Here is a 14,185-nt window from a genome sequence, read left to right on the forward strand (position 1 = left end):
TGCCCCAAACGACCCAGGAGTTGAGGAGGGGACCTAGGAGTTCAGGGGGGGACCCAGGAGTTGAGGAGGGGACCTAGGAGTTCAGGGGGGGACCCAGGAGTGCCCCAAAGGACCCAGGAGTTCAGGGCAGGACCCGAGAGCTTAGACGGGGACCCAAGAGTTCAGGAGGGAACCAAGAGTTCCCCAAAGGACCCAGGAGTTCAGGGGGGAACCCAGGAGTGCCCAATGGACCCAGGAGTTCAGGAGAGGACCCAAGAGTTCAGGGCGGCACCCAGGAGTTCAGGAGGGGACCCAGGAGTGCCCCAAACGACCCAGGAGTTGAGGAGGGGACCTAGGAGTTCAGGGGGGGACCCAGGAGTTGAGGAGGGGACCTAGGAGTTCAGGGGGGGACCCAGGAGTGCCCCAAAGGACCCAGGAGTTCAGGGCAGGACCCGAGAGCTTAGACGGGGACCCAAGAGTTCAGGAGGGAACCAAGAGTTCCCCAAAGGACCCAGGAGTTCAGGGGGGAACCCAGGAGTGCCCAATGGACCCAGGAGTTCAGGAGAGGACCCAAGAGTTCAGGGCGGCACCCAGGAGTTCAGGAGGGGACCCAGGAGTGCCCCAAACGACCCAGGAGTTCAGGAGCGGACCCACCCAGGAGTTCAGGAGCGGGACCCAAGAGCTTAGGAGGGGAGCCAGGAGTTCAGGAGGGGACCCAAGAGTTCAGGAGGGGACCAAGAGTTCAGGAGGGGACCAAGAGTTCCACAAAGGATCCGGGAGTTCAGGAGGGGACTCAGGAGTTCTGAGGGGACCCAGGAGTGCCCCAACAGACCCAAGAGTTCAGGAGGGGACCCAGGAGTTCAGGGGGCGACCCAGGAGTGCCCCAAAGGATCCAGAGTTCAGGGCGGGACCCAGGAGTTCAGGAGGGGACCTAGGAGTTCAGGATTGAACTAAGAGTACAAGAGGGGACCCACCCAGGAGTTCAGGAGGGGACCCACCCAAGAGTTCAGGAGGGGACCCACCCAAGAGTTCAGGAGGGGACCCACCCAAGAGTCGGTGGCCCACGATTTCTTGGAAACAGCAGAAGCTGTTCGCTCTGGCGGAGCGGATTGAAAGGACCAGCCGCTGGAGGATGCTGAAGACTCCTGGGTCGCTGATGGAAGCAGCTTTGCATAAAGCAAGGGGTACGTGAACCTGGGCATGCAGTGACGACTGCCCAGCAGGTAATGGAAGCTAAACCTTTACCTCCAACGCCCGACAAAAATAACGCCAAGAAATGCCACTGAAAAAAACACAGTCAGGGAGGGTTTTTTTTAAATTTCCTTTAGTTCCGCCCCCCTCTCCCCCGCCCTGCTGCGTTTAGTGCAGTGAATGACCCATTGGGAGATGACTGTGGATCTGGCTGTTGAAGGGTGTCTGAAGGAGGAGGAGATGTGTGTAGAGCAGGATTGGTTGTGGGGGTGAGTGTAACTGGTTTGGATGTGGGGTTGTGAATTCTTTTTGGAGGCTTCCTAGTTTCTGGTGTCACCTGTGGGGTGAAGCGTCTTTCTGTGTGCAGGTTTGAAAGGTGCAACGTACAGAGCTCCATCATTTGCCACCAGAACTCCAAATCACAGAGACAATGTTGCTGTGCAGCTGCTAAGGACAGTGTGTGTCTCAGGTAGAGTAACGTCCTTTGTGCTCTGTGTGCGTGTTCCTCCCTTGAAACGAAGGCGCGCTGCCCGGAGTTTCACGTTCCGTGTGGTACCTGCTGGGCTGAGTCTCCTCCCTACGCTCGCCCGTTTTAGCCACGTCTCTGCTCCAGCCCAGTTCGGGAGCAGAGTGGGTCATCACTGACTGCAGGGCGGTTGCACCTTCTTCAAGCTGCTAACACAGGAGGATGAATTTGGCTTTCTGCTCACATCACACATTCAGATACCGGGCAAGTTGTGTATCTCCTTCAAAAAAGAAACACTGTCAAGGGGCTGACAGAGCGTGAGTTTCACAACACAACAAACCAACTCTGCTAGGCTTACATCGTTTTGGTAGTGCATAGCATGTTTCACTTAATCCCGTCATTGCAGGTGTCTTCTAGAGCCTCCATTGTCAAATCTTGCTGGTTATTCACCCAATTTCCTTTCTTAACTGTCTTCCCTTTTTCCTTAGCGTTTTGAGAAGCTTGATCCTGGGGTGTCTGGGGGTTGCCAGCTGACAAAATGACATTGCTGTGGCCTTGCTGAGAACAGGTGTCCCTGTGAGCCACCTCCCGGGAGCAGAGCTGAAGTTGAAAGGCGGCCTGAAAGCCCCGGTGAGAGTTTTCGTTAAAGAAACCGGAGATGAGGGGGTTGACGCTGCCATTGAAAAAGGCCAGCCGGTGAGCAAAGGGATAGATATAAATGTGAAAGAACTGCAACTGGACATCTGAAAGGTTGACATAGTCAGAAAGCATCATCAGAGTCCACAAGGGAAGCCAGGAGAGGGTGAAAAGCAAAACCACAATAATGAGCATTTTGATTACTCTTTGTTTCTTCTTTGACGTGCTGTGCCATCGCTCCTGGCTGTGCTTTCCCACCGTGGGCATCGCAGTGTTGAAGAGAGCAATGCTTATCCTGGCGTACATGATAACAGTGAGCGACAGGGGAGCCAGATAGATGTTCGCAAAGAGACCTGTTGTGTAGATCTTTCTCATTCCTGGGTCAGGCCAGTCCTCTCGGCACCAGTATACGGGGCGGGTTTCGTTGCCGTAGCCGAGGATCACCCTGAAATGTTTCTCTTCTTGTACGTGCAGCATGACGGCAGAAGGACGCGTGATTGCGATGGCCAGAATCCAAGTGACGGCTATGATGATGACTGCAGTTGAAACGGTCAGCTTCTGCTCGAACGGATGAACGATGCAGCGAAACCTGCAGCAAAGATATCCGGCGACATACGTAGAGAAGCTGATTAAGGAACGCTCACTCAAACAGGCAAGCATACGTTCGCTTCTTCAGTTGCATGCTTTTTAAACAGATTAAACATGATACTCCAGTTGTTGGAAGCTGTGCTGTTGCTGGAAAAGTTACCATCGTGCGTTGCAAAGGGCCTCAGAAGGGAAACACTGATCAGGAAACTGGAAATAAGTTAGCAGATGCCAGTGTGAAACCAGCCACCGAAAGGACAGAGACCGATACAAAAGCCACATCTCTGATCCCAGGTGGCTGTCTCCTCCAGCCAACATCAGGAAACCGCAACAAAGAGGATAAGAAATTAATAGGAGATTTGTAGCCGAATTAGAATTAGGGTCCAAAGAAGCTGTCACTGGTGACGGGAGAGCAGTGGTACCTCGCAGCGCAAGGAGCTGATGCGCTCTATTAAGATTAGGTGAAAAGGTAAGAGTGAATTTATAAACTGTTTGCGAAGGAGTGACCCAGCAATGTGAAATGTGTCTAGAAAACCATCATCTTAATACTGTATACAGGGTATAAATAAGAACAATTGGACGAGGGAAATGTCCCAGGACAACACTGGCAAATAGGGTTCTCCAAGCTGCCTAGAAAAGAGGGGTATGGCTATTGGGTGGCACTCACAGCAGCTCCCTTCTCAGGTTGGCCAGGAGCATTCCCGTGCCGGGGGGCGGCTGCCGGCCTGTGGGCCGGGGGCTGCGGCTGTTTGGGGCGCTGCCCCCGCTTTGTTTTCCTAGGGGAGCCCCCCCCCGCTTTTTGGGGGTTGTGGTACGTGCACGTGTAAATGACACAATGAGAGTAAATGACACAATGAGCTGCCTGTCGGGGCCGTTTCCCTCGTGTCGCGTGACGGTGTCGCTTGTGGCGCCCCAGCGTGAGCAGGGGCCGGCGATGCGGGTGGGGGATGCGGGGGTCAAAAGGGAGTCCCCCTGAAAAGAGGGGGTCACAGTCCAAACGTGCCTGAAAATTCCCGGGGGAGGAGAACACATGTTCGACCTGTAAACACGAGTGTGGGAATTGCAAACAGAGAAATCTGTCCTTGGTATTTATATATTGCAGGATGGCATTCACGTGTATATCAAATGCTTTTATATCAACCCCCTTTTCTACTCTATTATATAAAGGATTTTTAGAATGTAAAAAATTCCTGTTGATGGTTTTAAAAATACCAATATCTTGTCTATAGGTAAATTAAAAAATGAAGGACTCGAAAATGAGAAAAAATTATATAGAAAGCAATTTAAAATAGAGAAAAGTGTGAGTAGGTAGAGCTACCTGTAATGACTGTGTGTTGCATAATCTAAACGGATATTAAATATCATCTCTATGTATTCACTCATACCCGTGTACATATTTTTTTAATAAGTGCAAATAGATATCTCCGTCTAAACCTATGTAATTGTAAATATGTCAAAATCTGTAGATCTGGAAAGATCCTGAAGCAATGCGGGGCTGTGGGCCCGACGTCCGCTTCCTGCGGCAGGCGAGAGAGCGAGCCCCTCTCTCCGGGTGGCGAAGGCTCCCTCTGCGCGGCGTGCGGCGGGCCGGGGGCCAACGTGCGCGGCAGGGTCCGCGCGCGTATCCTGGAGCGGGACAGCTGCCTGGCGAGCGAGCCAGCGAGGCTCCGTGTCCCCGAAGCCTCGTCTCGTAGGAGCCCTGACACCCCACCGTGTTCTCCTAGGCTGAGGACGGCCGAGCGCCCCGAGTTACCGGAGAGGAAGGGAGGAGAGAAGGAGACGGGAGCGTCTGAGCTGTTAGAAGCCTCCTGGCAGCCACCGAAAGCGAGAGCCGCTGTGAGTCCCTGGCCCTCGGGGCCTCGTCCCCGGCTTGCGTGTCCTGGTGCCTCCCTGCCCCTCCGTCTCCTTTTTCCCCACGCTTTCTCTGGCCCGTTCTTTTCCCTGCCATTAGTTTCCTCTCTGTGTCTGTATGTGCTGCTCTGTCTCTTTCCTTCCTCCCTCCCTTCGCCGTCTCTCTCTCTGTGCCTTTGTCGTGCTCGGCGTTGCCGGCTTTCTTCATTCCGTACGGCACTGTTCCCGTCCTCGTTCACGTTCTGAGCCTTTGTGCTGCCCCCCGCCCCGTTTTTTTCCTCTCTTTTTATTTTCTTTTTTCCTGCCCTCCGTCTCTCCGCGGGGCTCCTCATTCCTCTCTTTCTTCCTCCAAGCCCCTGTGTTCCCCGCGGTCTCTCGCTCTGCCATCGTTTTTGCCTGTTGCCCTCTCTCTTGCTTCCCGTTGATAGGAGGAACAAAAATCTTTTAGAAAGCCCTTGGCATAAGGCAGCAAGACCAGGCCTAACGGAACAGAAACCTAACAGAGAAACACTAGCTCTGTAGGGACTGGAGGTGGGGCAAAGCGGGATGTCCTTGGCTCGCAGGCTGGGAAAACGGGACGTTCCACTAAATGGAGAAGGAGCTACTTGAGTAGCAGCACAAAATGACAGCGGGCGTGCTCAAGAAATGAGGTCGAGGAGCCGACACCGGGGCAGGGGGCACCGGGCTGCAGGGGCACCGGGGACCCCTGGAGACCCTTGATGGACACTGGCATACCAGAGATGGACTGCCAGCGAAGGGTGGGGTTATGGAAAGAACTTCTGTTTAATGCACTAACTAAGCGGTAGAAGCAAATGAATATGCAATAGGTGTATGTAAAGAATACCAAGAAGCGTGAATCGCACGTACGCTCAATTACAGGGGCGATCCTCTGAGCGTGCGGTGCGCTGTATTGAAATTGCCCGCCGTTTAACACTTTCAGAACAGCGTTAGAGAGTCTTTTTTGCCGACTTTTTGGTATCTCTCCGCGTCCCGTGGTTCCTCGCCGTGTCCCCGTGTCCCGCTCCCTGCCCGTGGTCGCGTTCCTCTCTGTCCCGTTGACCGTGCCGGGTTTTTTTCCTCCGTCTCCGCGCCGCTGCCGCCGCGCCGATTTGTTTCTTTCTGTGCCCTGTTCCTGGTGCTCTTCCGGCCTCTTTTCCTCTGTCCCCGCCGCTGCTTTGATCTCTGCCTTGTTTTTTCAGAGCCCTGTCCCTTTTTTCTCTTCTCGCTTTTGAAGAGAAGCTGCCAAGTTAACGTATACTGCGATGAAGTTATAGAAGGTGTACCCGTCATTAACCAGTTGACATGAGGTAAATGCTTTCTGACCGCCTGCACGATGAGGGGATATTTTTCACCTTTTAGATCCTTCTGCACGACAAGAGGGAGATGGAAGATTAAGTAACACGTTGTTTAGAAGCTGAGAGCTTAGTTTATATTTGACTAATAATTAACAGATGTATTGTCAGCGAGAAACTAAACAATTATAGCTAACATCGTCAAATGAAATAAAGAACGTGGCTTAGCAGTGCTGCTGACTCTGCCGTCCCGTTTCTTTCCCCGTTTCAGCCGGTGAGCCAGCCGGAGGACCCGCTCCGTCCGGCCGCAGGGCCCGTGGAGCCGAGGGCTCTCTTGGCGCACCCCGGGGATGTCTCTGGAGAGACTCCTCGTCTCGGTCGGATCGCCGCGGGGACGGACGAGGACCTCTGGTGAGAAGTCTTTCTTTTCTGAAATTTGGGACCGGTCACGTGCTCGCGAACTGTCCGTAAGTCGTGGTACGGAATTTCGGCAGGATAGCGTGGACGGGGTTGCGAGCACCTTAGAGGTATACAGTAGTTGCTGTGGAGTTGTTTGTGCGGCCAGCTTTTGGTGTTGGTTGTTCCCGTGCTCCGTTGTGGTGCAAAGCTGGCTCTGTATGTAGCTGTGAAGAGTACCGTAGTTCGGTTTAATTCTTGGATGTGCCTTGGTTCTGACTATGCGCTTGAACACCAAAAACTACAGCAGGAGCTGCTGTGGCTTTAACTTGCAAGGAGTGTGAGCGTTGTGGAGCCATCTGTGTTGCAGAGTGTCCTAATTGCGGTGCTGAGTGTTAGAGAGATTCGAGCTGGGTACCGGAATTGTTTTGTTTTGGAGACGGTGGGATAAACTTGGAGTACAACTTGTGAGGGCGGTGTGTCGTGGGTAGGTTTGAGTATTACCTGTGGAGTACTGCTGTAGGTGTTAATAGTTATTTGCTCGTATTTGTTACAAGATGAGCCGTGTCGTTCCGTGTGACGCATAATGGGAGGACGGCGTAGTAGCGGTATTCTGAAAAAGAGCCCGTTAGGGTGTATTTTAGCTCACAGGAAAGAGATCGAGGAACCACCTGGTGATAATGTGAATAGAGCAACCTTGATGAAATCTTGTGAGCAGAGGCCATTGTATAAATTGGACAAGGAAGGAAAGCCTGTGCGCAAAGCGCGGTGCTGCACCCGGGCGCCCCAATGCCGTGCGGCAGCGCGCCTCAGTGCTGCCGCCCTGTGGCGAAACTCGGGTACTGCAGCGCACGGCCGGGGGCAGAGGCGCTGTTCGCCCCGCAGGGCTCGCAGCCAGGTATCTGTGTGTCAGTGTCCGTCCCCATTTGTGTAAAAACGACATCCCTGCCTCGATGGCTCCTTAGAACGTTTAAAGATGTAAATATTGCTACCACTAACATTGTCGATCCGGCTTCTTTCCTCAGTGTAAAGCAAAGGAGCGCGGTTTGTTGTTTCCTTTTAAAGGCGGCTGTTGGAAGCCGCGCGGGCAAAGGGCGTGGGGGTCCCGGCAGGGTGGCGAGAAGGCGAGTGAGGATGCAGAGCGGGCCAATCAGATCGCTCGGGAGGGCTGGAGGGGCGGAGCGCTGATAGGCGGGGAGAATGGCAATTGATGTGCGCAGGCAGCCAATCAGATTGCCAGAGGGGCGGGCGTTGAGGCCTCAGTACTGCGCATGCCCAAATTGCGCAGTCCTCAGTCAGGTCCGACCCTGAGGCGGGCACCTGGGCGCGGAGCGCGGGAAGGAGCATCCAATAGGAGGACGGCGCGCTGGGGTGAAAAGCAGCCAATCAGAGCGCACCGACTCAATCCCGTTTGAACAGCTGCCTCCCTGGCAAGCGCGTCCGTGGTGTCTCGGAGCGGCCACCGGGAGTTAACGGGGAAACGGGGGTCGAGGCGAGGGAGGGGAGGCTGCGGAGCGCTCATTTTGGCCTCTCCTTCCCCTTGCCCTGCCTCTCCGTCCCTTTTGCCTCTCTCTCCCTCTCTCTGTGTCACCTTGTCTTGCTCCCTGTCCCTATCTGTCTCTGACAAGCTGACCTGCTCCTTGCCCTCCTTTTGTATGGAATCACAGGCTCATTCTGCTTGGAGAAGGCATGTGCAATTTTATAGTGACTTGACGGTTTAGAGAAACGGCCTGGAAGAGATCATTCCTTTGTCTTTTTTTTGTGTGTGTTTTTTGTGTTTGTTTTTTTTTTTTTTCCCACGTGGGAAAAAAAAAAAAAAAAAGAGGCAAATTCAGTGCCTCTGCAGAGAAGCTGGCGACCAGTTTTAGTTAAGAACGCACACCCCGTTGGCGAACGGGTCCCGCGACAGTTCCACGTGTTGCAGGTAAAAGAAGGAAGTTTGATCTGCCATGGAGGAACAGCCGCCTCTTTCCCTCCTTAGGGTCGAGCGTTGCCCTTCTCTTTGTTCACATGAATTTATGGGCACGCTGGAAATAGCCTTTAAGATTTATATATAGAGTTTAATCTTTAGTGATAAGTGGCATGGGCATAGTTAATTTTTGAACACCTTGGTGCCAGTTGAAATGTAAGGGATGAAATGTGATGGGAAGTAATAAGTAAATTTGGGTTTGACTTCTAGGGTTTTTTTTCCCCATTAGTGTAAATCAATGGCACCGTTGTCCTGTGGCTCAATCTCCGTTCTGTTCCGTGGAGTCTTCAATTTAGGATGTTCAGGTAAGAAAGTTTGTCCTTCCAAAGAATGACCAGCCATTGGTAGGACAGAGAGAGGCTTTTAAGTGCATGATCAGAATTTAAGCCAAATTCCACTTGACGTTGCTGCTGTTGGTTTTGGCTTTCACTGGTTTCCCCACAGCTCCCTAGTGTTTGGGAGCTCGGAGTGGGCATTTTTTCCCCCCAGGGAGAGGCTACGCTTAAGAATGAATTTGTTTCCTTAGAGGAGTGAGAGTCCGTTTGTGTAACACAAAGAAAAACCCCAGCCTAGTCGAGTTCTGAGTGTGTGTCTGTGAGATGGCTGCTTTACTTTGATGAGTTCACACCTGTGCAATTGCAATGCCAAAGAGCAATGCAAGATAGGAGGGTTTTTTCCGCTGTGGGGGGGGGATGCATAAAACCAGAGCTAAGGTGCGGTTGCAGGCTTGGTGGTGTGGCGAGTGGGGCGCCGCTTCAGTGGGAGCTCGGGGTGAGGCCCAGCGGGTTCTGTGTCCTGTACGCGTGGCTTTCGTGCCGCGGCTCTCTGTGTGCGTTTTTGTTTTGTTGTGTTTGTTTTTTGTTTGTTTTTCTGCGGGATTCCCGCGAAACGCGGCACAACCCCTCGGCCCGGGCTGCCGCGGCGGTCTCAGTGCTGCCGTCCTGTGGGCAAAGCGCGGTGCTGCACCCGGGCGCCCCAATGCCGTGCCGCAGCGCGCCTCAGTCCTGCCGCCCTGTGGCGAAATTCGGGTACTGCAGCGCACGGCCGGGGGCAGGGGCGCTGTTCGCCCCGCAGGGCTCGCAGCCAGGTATCTGTGTGTCAGTGTCCGTCCCCATTTGTGTAAAAACGACATCCCTCCCTCGGTGGCTCCTTAGAACGTGTAAAGATGTAAATATTGCTACCACTAACATTGTCGATCCGGCTTCTTTCCTCAGTGGATCCGTTTTGCAGTCGGTGGCCCACGATTTCTTGGAAACAGCAGAAGCTGTTCGCTCCGGCGGAGCGGATTGAAAGGACCAGCCGCTGGAGGATGCTGAAGACTCCTGGGTCGCTGATGGAAGCAGCTTTGCATAAAGCAAGGGGTACGTGAACCTGGGCATGCAGTGACGACTGCCCAGCAGGTAATGGAAGCTAAACCTTTACCTCCAACGCCCGACAAAAATAACGCCAAGAAATGCCACTGAAAAAAACACAGTCAGGGAGGGTTTTTTTTAAATTTCCTTTAGTTCCGCCCCCCTCTCCCCCGCCCTGCTGCGTTTAGTGCAGTGAATGACCCATTGGGAGATGACTGTGGATCTGGCTGTTGAAGGGTGTCTGAAGGAGGAGGAGATGTGTGTAGAGCAGGATTGGTTGTGGGGGTGAGTGTAACTGGTTTGGATGTGGGGTTGTGAATTCTTTTTGGAGGCTTCCTAGTTTCTGGTGTCACCTGTGGGGTGAAGCGTCTTTCTGTGTGCAGGTTTGAAAGGTGCAACGTACAGAGCTCCATCATTTGCCACCAGAACTCCAAATCACAGAGACAATGTTGCTGTGCAGCTGCTAAGGACAGTGTGTGTCTCAGGTAGAGTAACGTCCTTTGTGCTCTGTGTGCGTGTTCCTCCCTTGAAACGAAGGCGCGCTGCCCGGAGTTTCACGTTCCGTGTGGTACCTGCTGGGCTGAGTCTCCTCCCTACGCTCGCCCGTTTTAGCCACGTCTCTGCTCCAGCCCAGTTCGGGAGCAGAGTGGGTCATCACTGACTGCAGGGCGGTTGCACCTTCTTCAAGCTGCTAACACAGGAGGATGAATTTGGCTTTCTGCTCACATCACACATTCAGATACCGGGCAAGTTGTGTATCTCCTTCAAAAAAGAAACACTGTCAAGGGGCTGACAGAGCGTGAGTTTCACAACACAACAAACCAACTCTGCTAGGCTTACATCGTTTTGGTAGTGCATAGCATGTTTCACTTAATCCCGTCATTGCAGGTGTCTTCTAGAGCCTCCATTGTCAAATCTTGCTGGTTATTCACCCAATTTCCTTTCTTAACTGTCTTCCCTTTTTCCTTAGCGTTTTGAGAAGCTTGATCCTGGGGTGTCTGGGGGTTGCCAGCTGACAAAATGACATTGCTGTGGCCTTGCTGAGAACAGGTGTCCCTGTGAGCCACCTCCCGGGAGCAGAGCTGAAGTTGAAAGGCGGCCTGAAAGCCCCGGTGAGAGTTTTCGTTAAAGAAACCGGAGATGAGGGGGTTGACGCTGCCATTGAAAAAGGCCAGCCGGTGAGCAAAGGGATAGATATAAATGTGAAAGAACTGCAACTGGACATCTGAAAGGTTGACATAGTCAGAAAGCATCATCAGAGTCCACAAGGGAAGCCAGGAGAGGGTGAAAAGCAAAACCACAATAATGAGCATTTTGATTACTCTTTGTTTCTTCTTTGACGTGCTGTGCCATCGCTCCTGGCTGTGCTTTCCCACCGTGGGCATCGCAGTGTTGAAGAGAGCAATGCTTATCCTGGCGTACATGATAACAGTGAGCGACAGGGGAGCCAGATAGATGTTCGCAAAGAGACCTGTTGTGTAGATCTTTCTCATTCCTGGGTCAGGCCAGTCCTCTCGGCACCAGTATACGGGGCGGGTTTCGTTGCCGTAGCCGAGGATCACCCTGAAATGTTTCTCTTCTTGTACGTGCAGCATGACGGCAGAAGGACGCGTGATTGCGATGGCCAGAATCCAAGTGACGGCTATGATGATGACTGCAGTTGAAACGGTCAGCTTCTGCTCGAACGGATGAACGATGCAGCGAAACCTGCAGCAAAGATATCCGGCGACGTACGTAGAGAAGCTGATTAAGGAACGCTCACTCAAACAGGCAAGCATACGTTCGCTTCTTCAGTTGCATGCTTTTTAAACAGATTAAACATGATACTCCAGTTGTTGGAAGCTGTGCTGTTGCTGGAAAAGTTACCATCGTGCGTTGCAAAGGGCCTCAGAAGGGAAACACTGATCAGGAAACTGGAAATAAGTTAGCAGGTGCCAGTGTGAAACCAGCCACCGAAAGGACAGAGACCGATACAAAAGCCACATCTCTGATCCCAGGTGGCTGTCTCCTCCAGCCAACATCAGGAAACCGCAACAAAGAGGATAAGAAATTAATAGGAGATTTGTAGCCGAATTAGAATTAGGGTCCAAAGAAGCTGTCACTGGTGACGGGAGAGCAGTGGTACCTCGCAGCGCAAGGAGCTGATGCGCTCTATTAAGATTAGGTGAAAAGGTAAGAGTGAATTTCTAAACTGTTTGCGAAGGAGTGACCCAGCAATGTGAAATGTGTCTAGAAAACCATCATCTTAATACTGTATACAGGGTATAAATAAGAACAATTGGACGAGGGAAATGTCCCAGGACAACACTGGCAAATAGGGTTCTCCAAGCTGCCTAGAAAAGAGGGGTATGGCTATTGGGTGGCACTCACAGCAGCTCCCTTCTCAGGTTGGCCAGGAGCATTCCCGTGCCGGGGGGCGGCTGCCGGCCTGTGGGCCGGGGGCTGCGGCTGTTTGGGGCGCTGCCCCCGCTTTGTTTTCCTAGGGGAGCCCCCCCCCGCTTTTTGGGGGTTGTGGTACGTGCACGTGTAAATGACACAATGAGAGTAAATGACACAATGAGCTGCCTGTCGGGGCCGTTTCCCTCGTGTCGCGTGACGGTGTCGCTTGTGGCGCCCCAGCGTGAGCAGGGGCCGGCGATGCGGGTGGGGGATGCGGGGGTCAAAAGGGAGTCCCCCTGAAAAGAGGGGGTCACAGTCCAAACGTGCCTGAAAATTCCCGGGGGAGGAGAACACATGTTCGACCTGTAAACACGAGTGTGGGAATTGCAAACAGAGAAATCTGTCCTTGGTATTTATATATTGCAGGATGGCATTCACGTGTATATCAAATGCTTTTATATCAACCCCCTTTTCTACTCTATTATATAAAGGATTTTTAGAATGTAAAAAATTCCTGTTGATGGTTTTAAAAATACCAATATCTTGTCTATAGGTAAATTAAAAAATGAAGGACTCGAAAATGAGAAAAAATTATATAGAAAGCAATTTAAAATAGAGAAAAGTGTGAGTAGGTAGAGCTACCTGTAATGACTGTGTGTTGCATAATCTAAACGGATATTAAATATCATCTCTATGTATTCACTCATACCCGTGTACGTATTTTTTTAAGAAGTGCAAATAGATATCTCCGTCTAAACCTATGTAATTGTAAATATGTCAAAATCTGTAGATCTGGAAAGATCCTGAAGCAATGCGGGGCTGTGGGCCCGACGTCCGCTTCCTGCGGCAGGCGAGAGAGCGAGCCCCTCTCTCCGGGTGGCGAAGGCTCCCTCTGCGCGGCGTGCGGCGGGCCGGGGCCCAACGTGCGCGGCAGGGTCCGCGCGCGTATCCTGGAGCGGGACAGCTGCCTGGCGAGCGAGCCAGCGAGGCTCCGTGTCCCCGAAGCCTCGTCTCGTAGGAGCCCTGACACCCCACCGTGTTCTCCTAGGCTGAGGACGGCCGAGCGCCCCGAGTTACCGGAGAGGAAGGGAGGAGAGAAGGAGACGGGAGCGTCTGAGCTGTTAGAAGCCTCCTGGCAGCCACCGAAAGCGAGAGCCGCTGTGAGTCCCTGGCCCTCGGGGCCTCGTCCCCGGCTTGCGTGTCCTGGTGCCTCCCTGCCCCTCCGTCTCCTTTTTCCCCACGCTTTCTCTGGCCCGTTCTTTTCCCTGCCATTAGTTTCCTCTCTGTGTCTGTATGTGCTGCTCTGTCTCTTTCCTTCCTCCCTCCCTTCGCCGTCTCTCTCTCTGTGCCTTTGTCGTGCTCGGCGTTGCCGGCTTTCTTCATTCCGTACGGCACTGTTCCCGTCCTCGTTCACGTTCTGAGCCTTTGTGCTGCCCCCCGCCCCGTTTTTTTCCTCTCTTTTTATTTTCTTTTTTCCTGCCCTCCGTCTCTCCGCGGGGCTCCTCGTTCCTCTCTTTCTTCCTCCAAGCCCCTGTGTTCCCCGCGGTCTCTCGCTCTGCCATCGTTTTTGCCTGTTGCCCTCTCTCTTGCTTCCCGTTGATAGGAGGAACAAAAATCTTTTAGAAAGCCCTTGGCATAAGGCAGCAAGACCAGGCCTAACGGAACAGAAACCTAACAGAGAAACACTAGCTCTGTAGGGACTGGAGGTGGGGCAAAGCGGGATGTCCTTGGCTCGCAGGCTGGGAAAACGGGACGTTCCACTAAATGGAGAAGGAGCTACTTGAGTAGCAGCACAAAATGACAGCGGGCGTGCTCAAGAAATGAGGTCGAGGAGCCGACACCGGGGCAGGGGGCACCGGGCTGCAGGGGCACCGGGGACCCCTGGAGACCCTTGATGGACACTGGCATACCAGAGATGGACTGCCAGCGAAGGGTGGGGTTATGGAAAGAACTTCTGTTTAATGCACTAACTAAGCGGTAGAAGCAAATGAATATGCAATAGGTGTATGTAAAGAATACCAAGAAGCGTGAATCGCACGTACGCTCAATTACAGGGGCGATCCTCTGAGCGTGCGGTGCGCTGTATTGA

General features: G+C 52.9%; 1 long non-coding RNA gene across 1 annotated transcript; it reads left to right on the top strand.

The window, feature by feature from the left end:
• Positions 1-1,047: 1,047 nt before the first annotated feature.
• Positions 1,048-3,714, top strand: LOC139828806 (uncharacterized). Its single transcript, XR_011740793.1, has 3 exons — positions 1,048-1,163; positions 1,538-1,953; positions 2,125-3,714. It is a non-coding gene; the product is annotated as an uncharacterized lncRNA (long non-coding RNA).
• The last annotated feature ends 10,471 nt before the right edge of the window (positions 3,715-14,185 follow it).

Source organism: Patagioenas fasciata, chromosome 11 (assembly GCF_037038585.1).
Source record: "Patagioenas fasciata isolate bPatFas1 chromosome 11, bPatFas1.hap1, whole genome shotgun sequence".
NCBI classification, from domain to species: Eukaryota; Metazoa; Chordata; class Aves; order Columbiformes; family Columbidae; genus Patagioenas; species Patagioenas fasciata.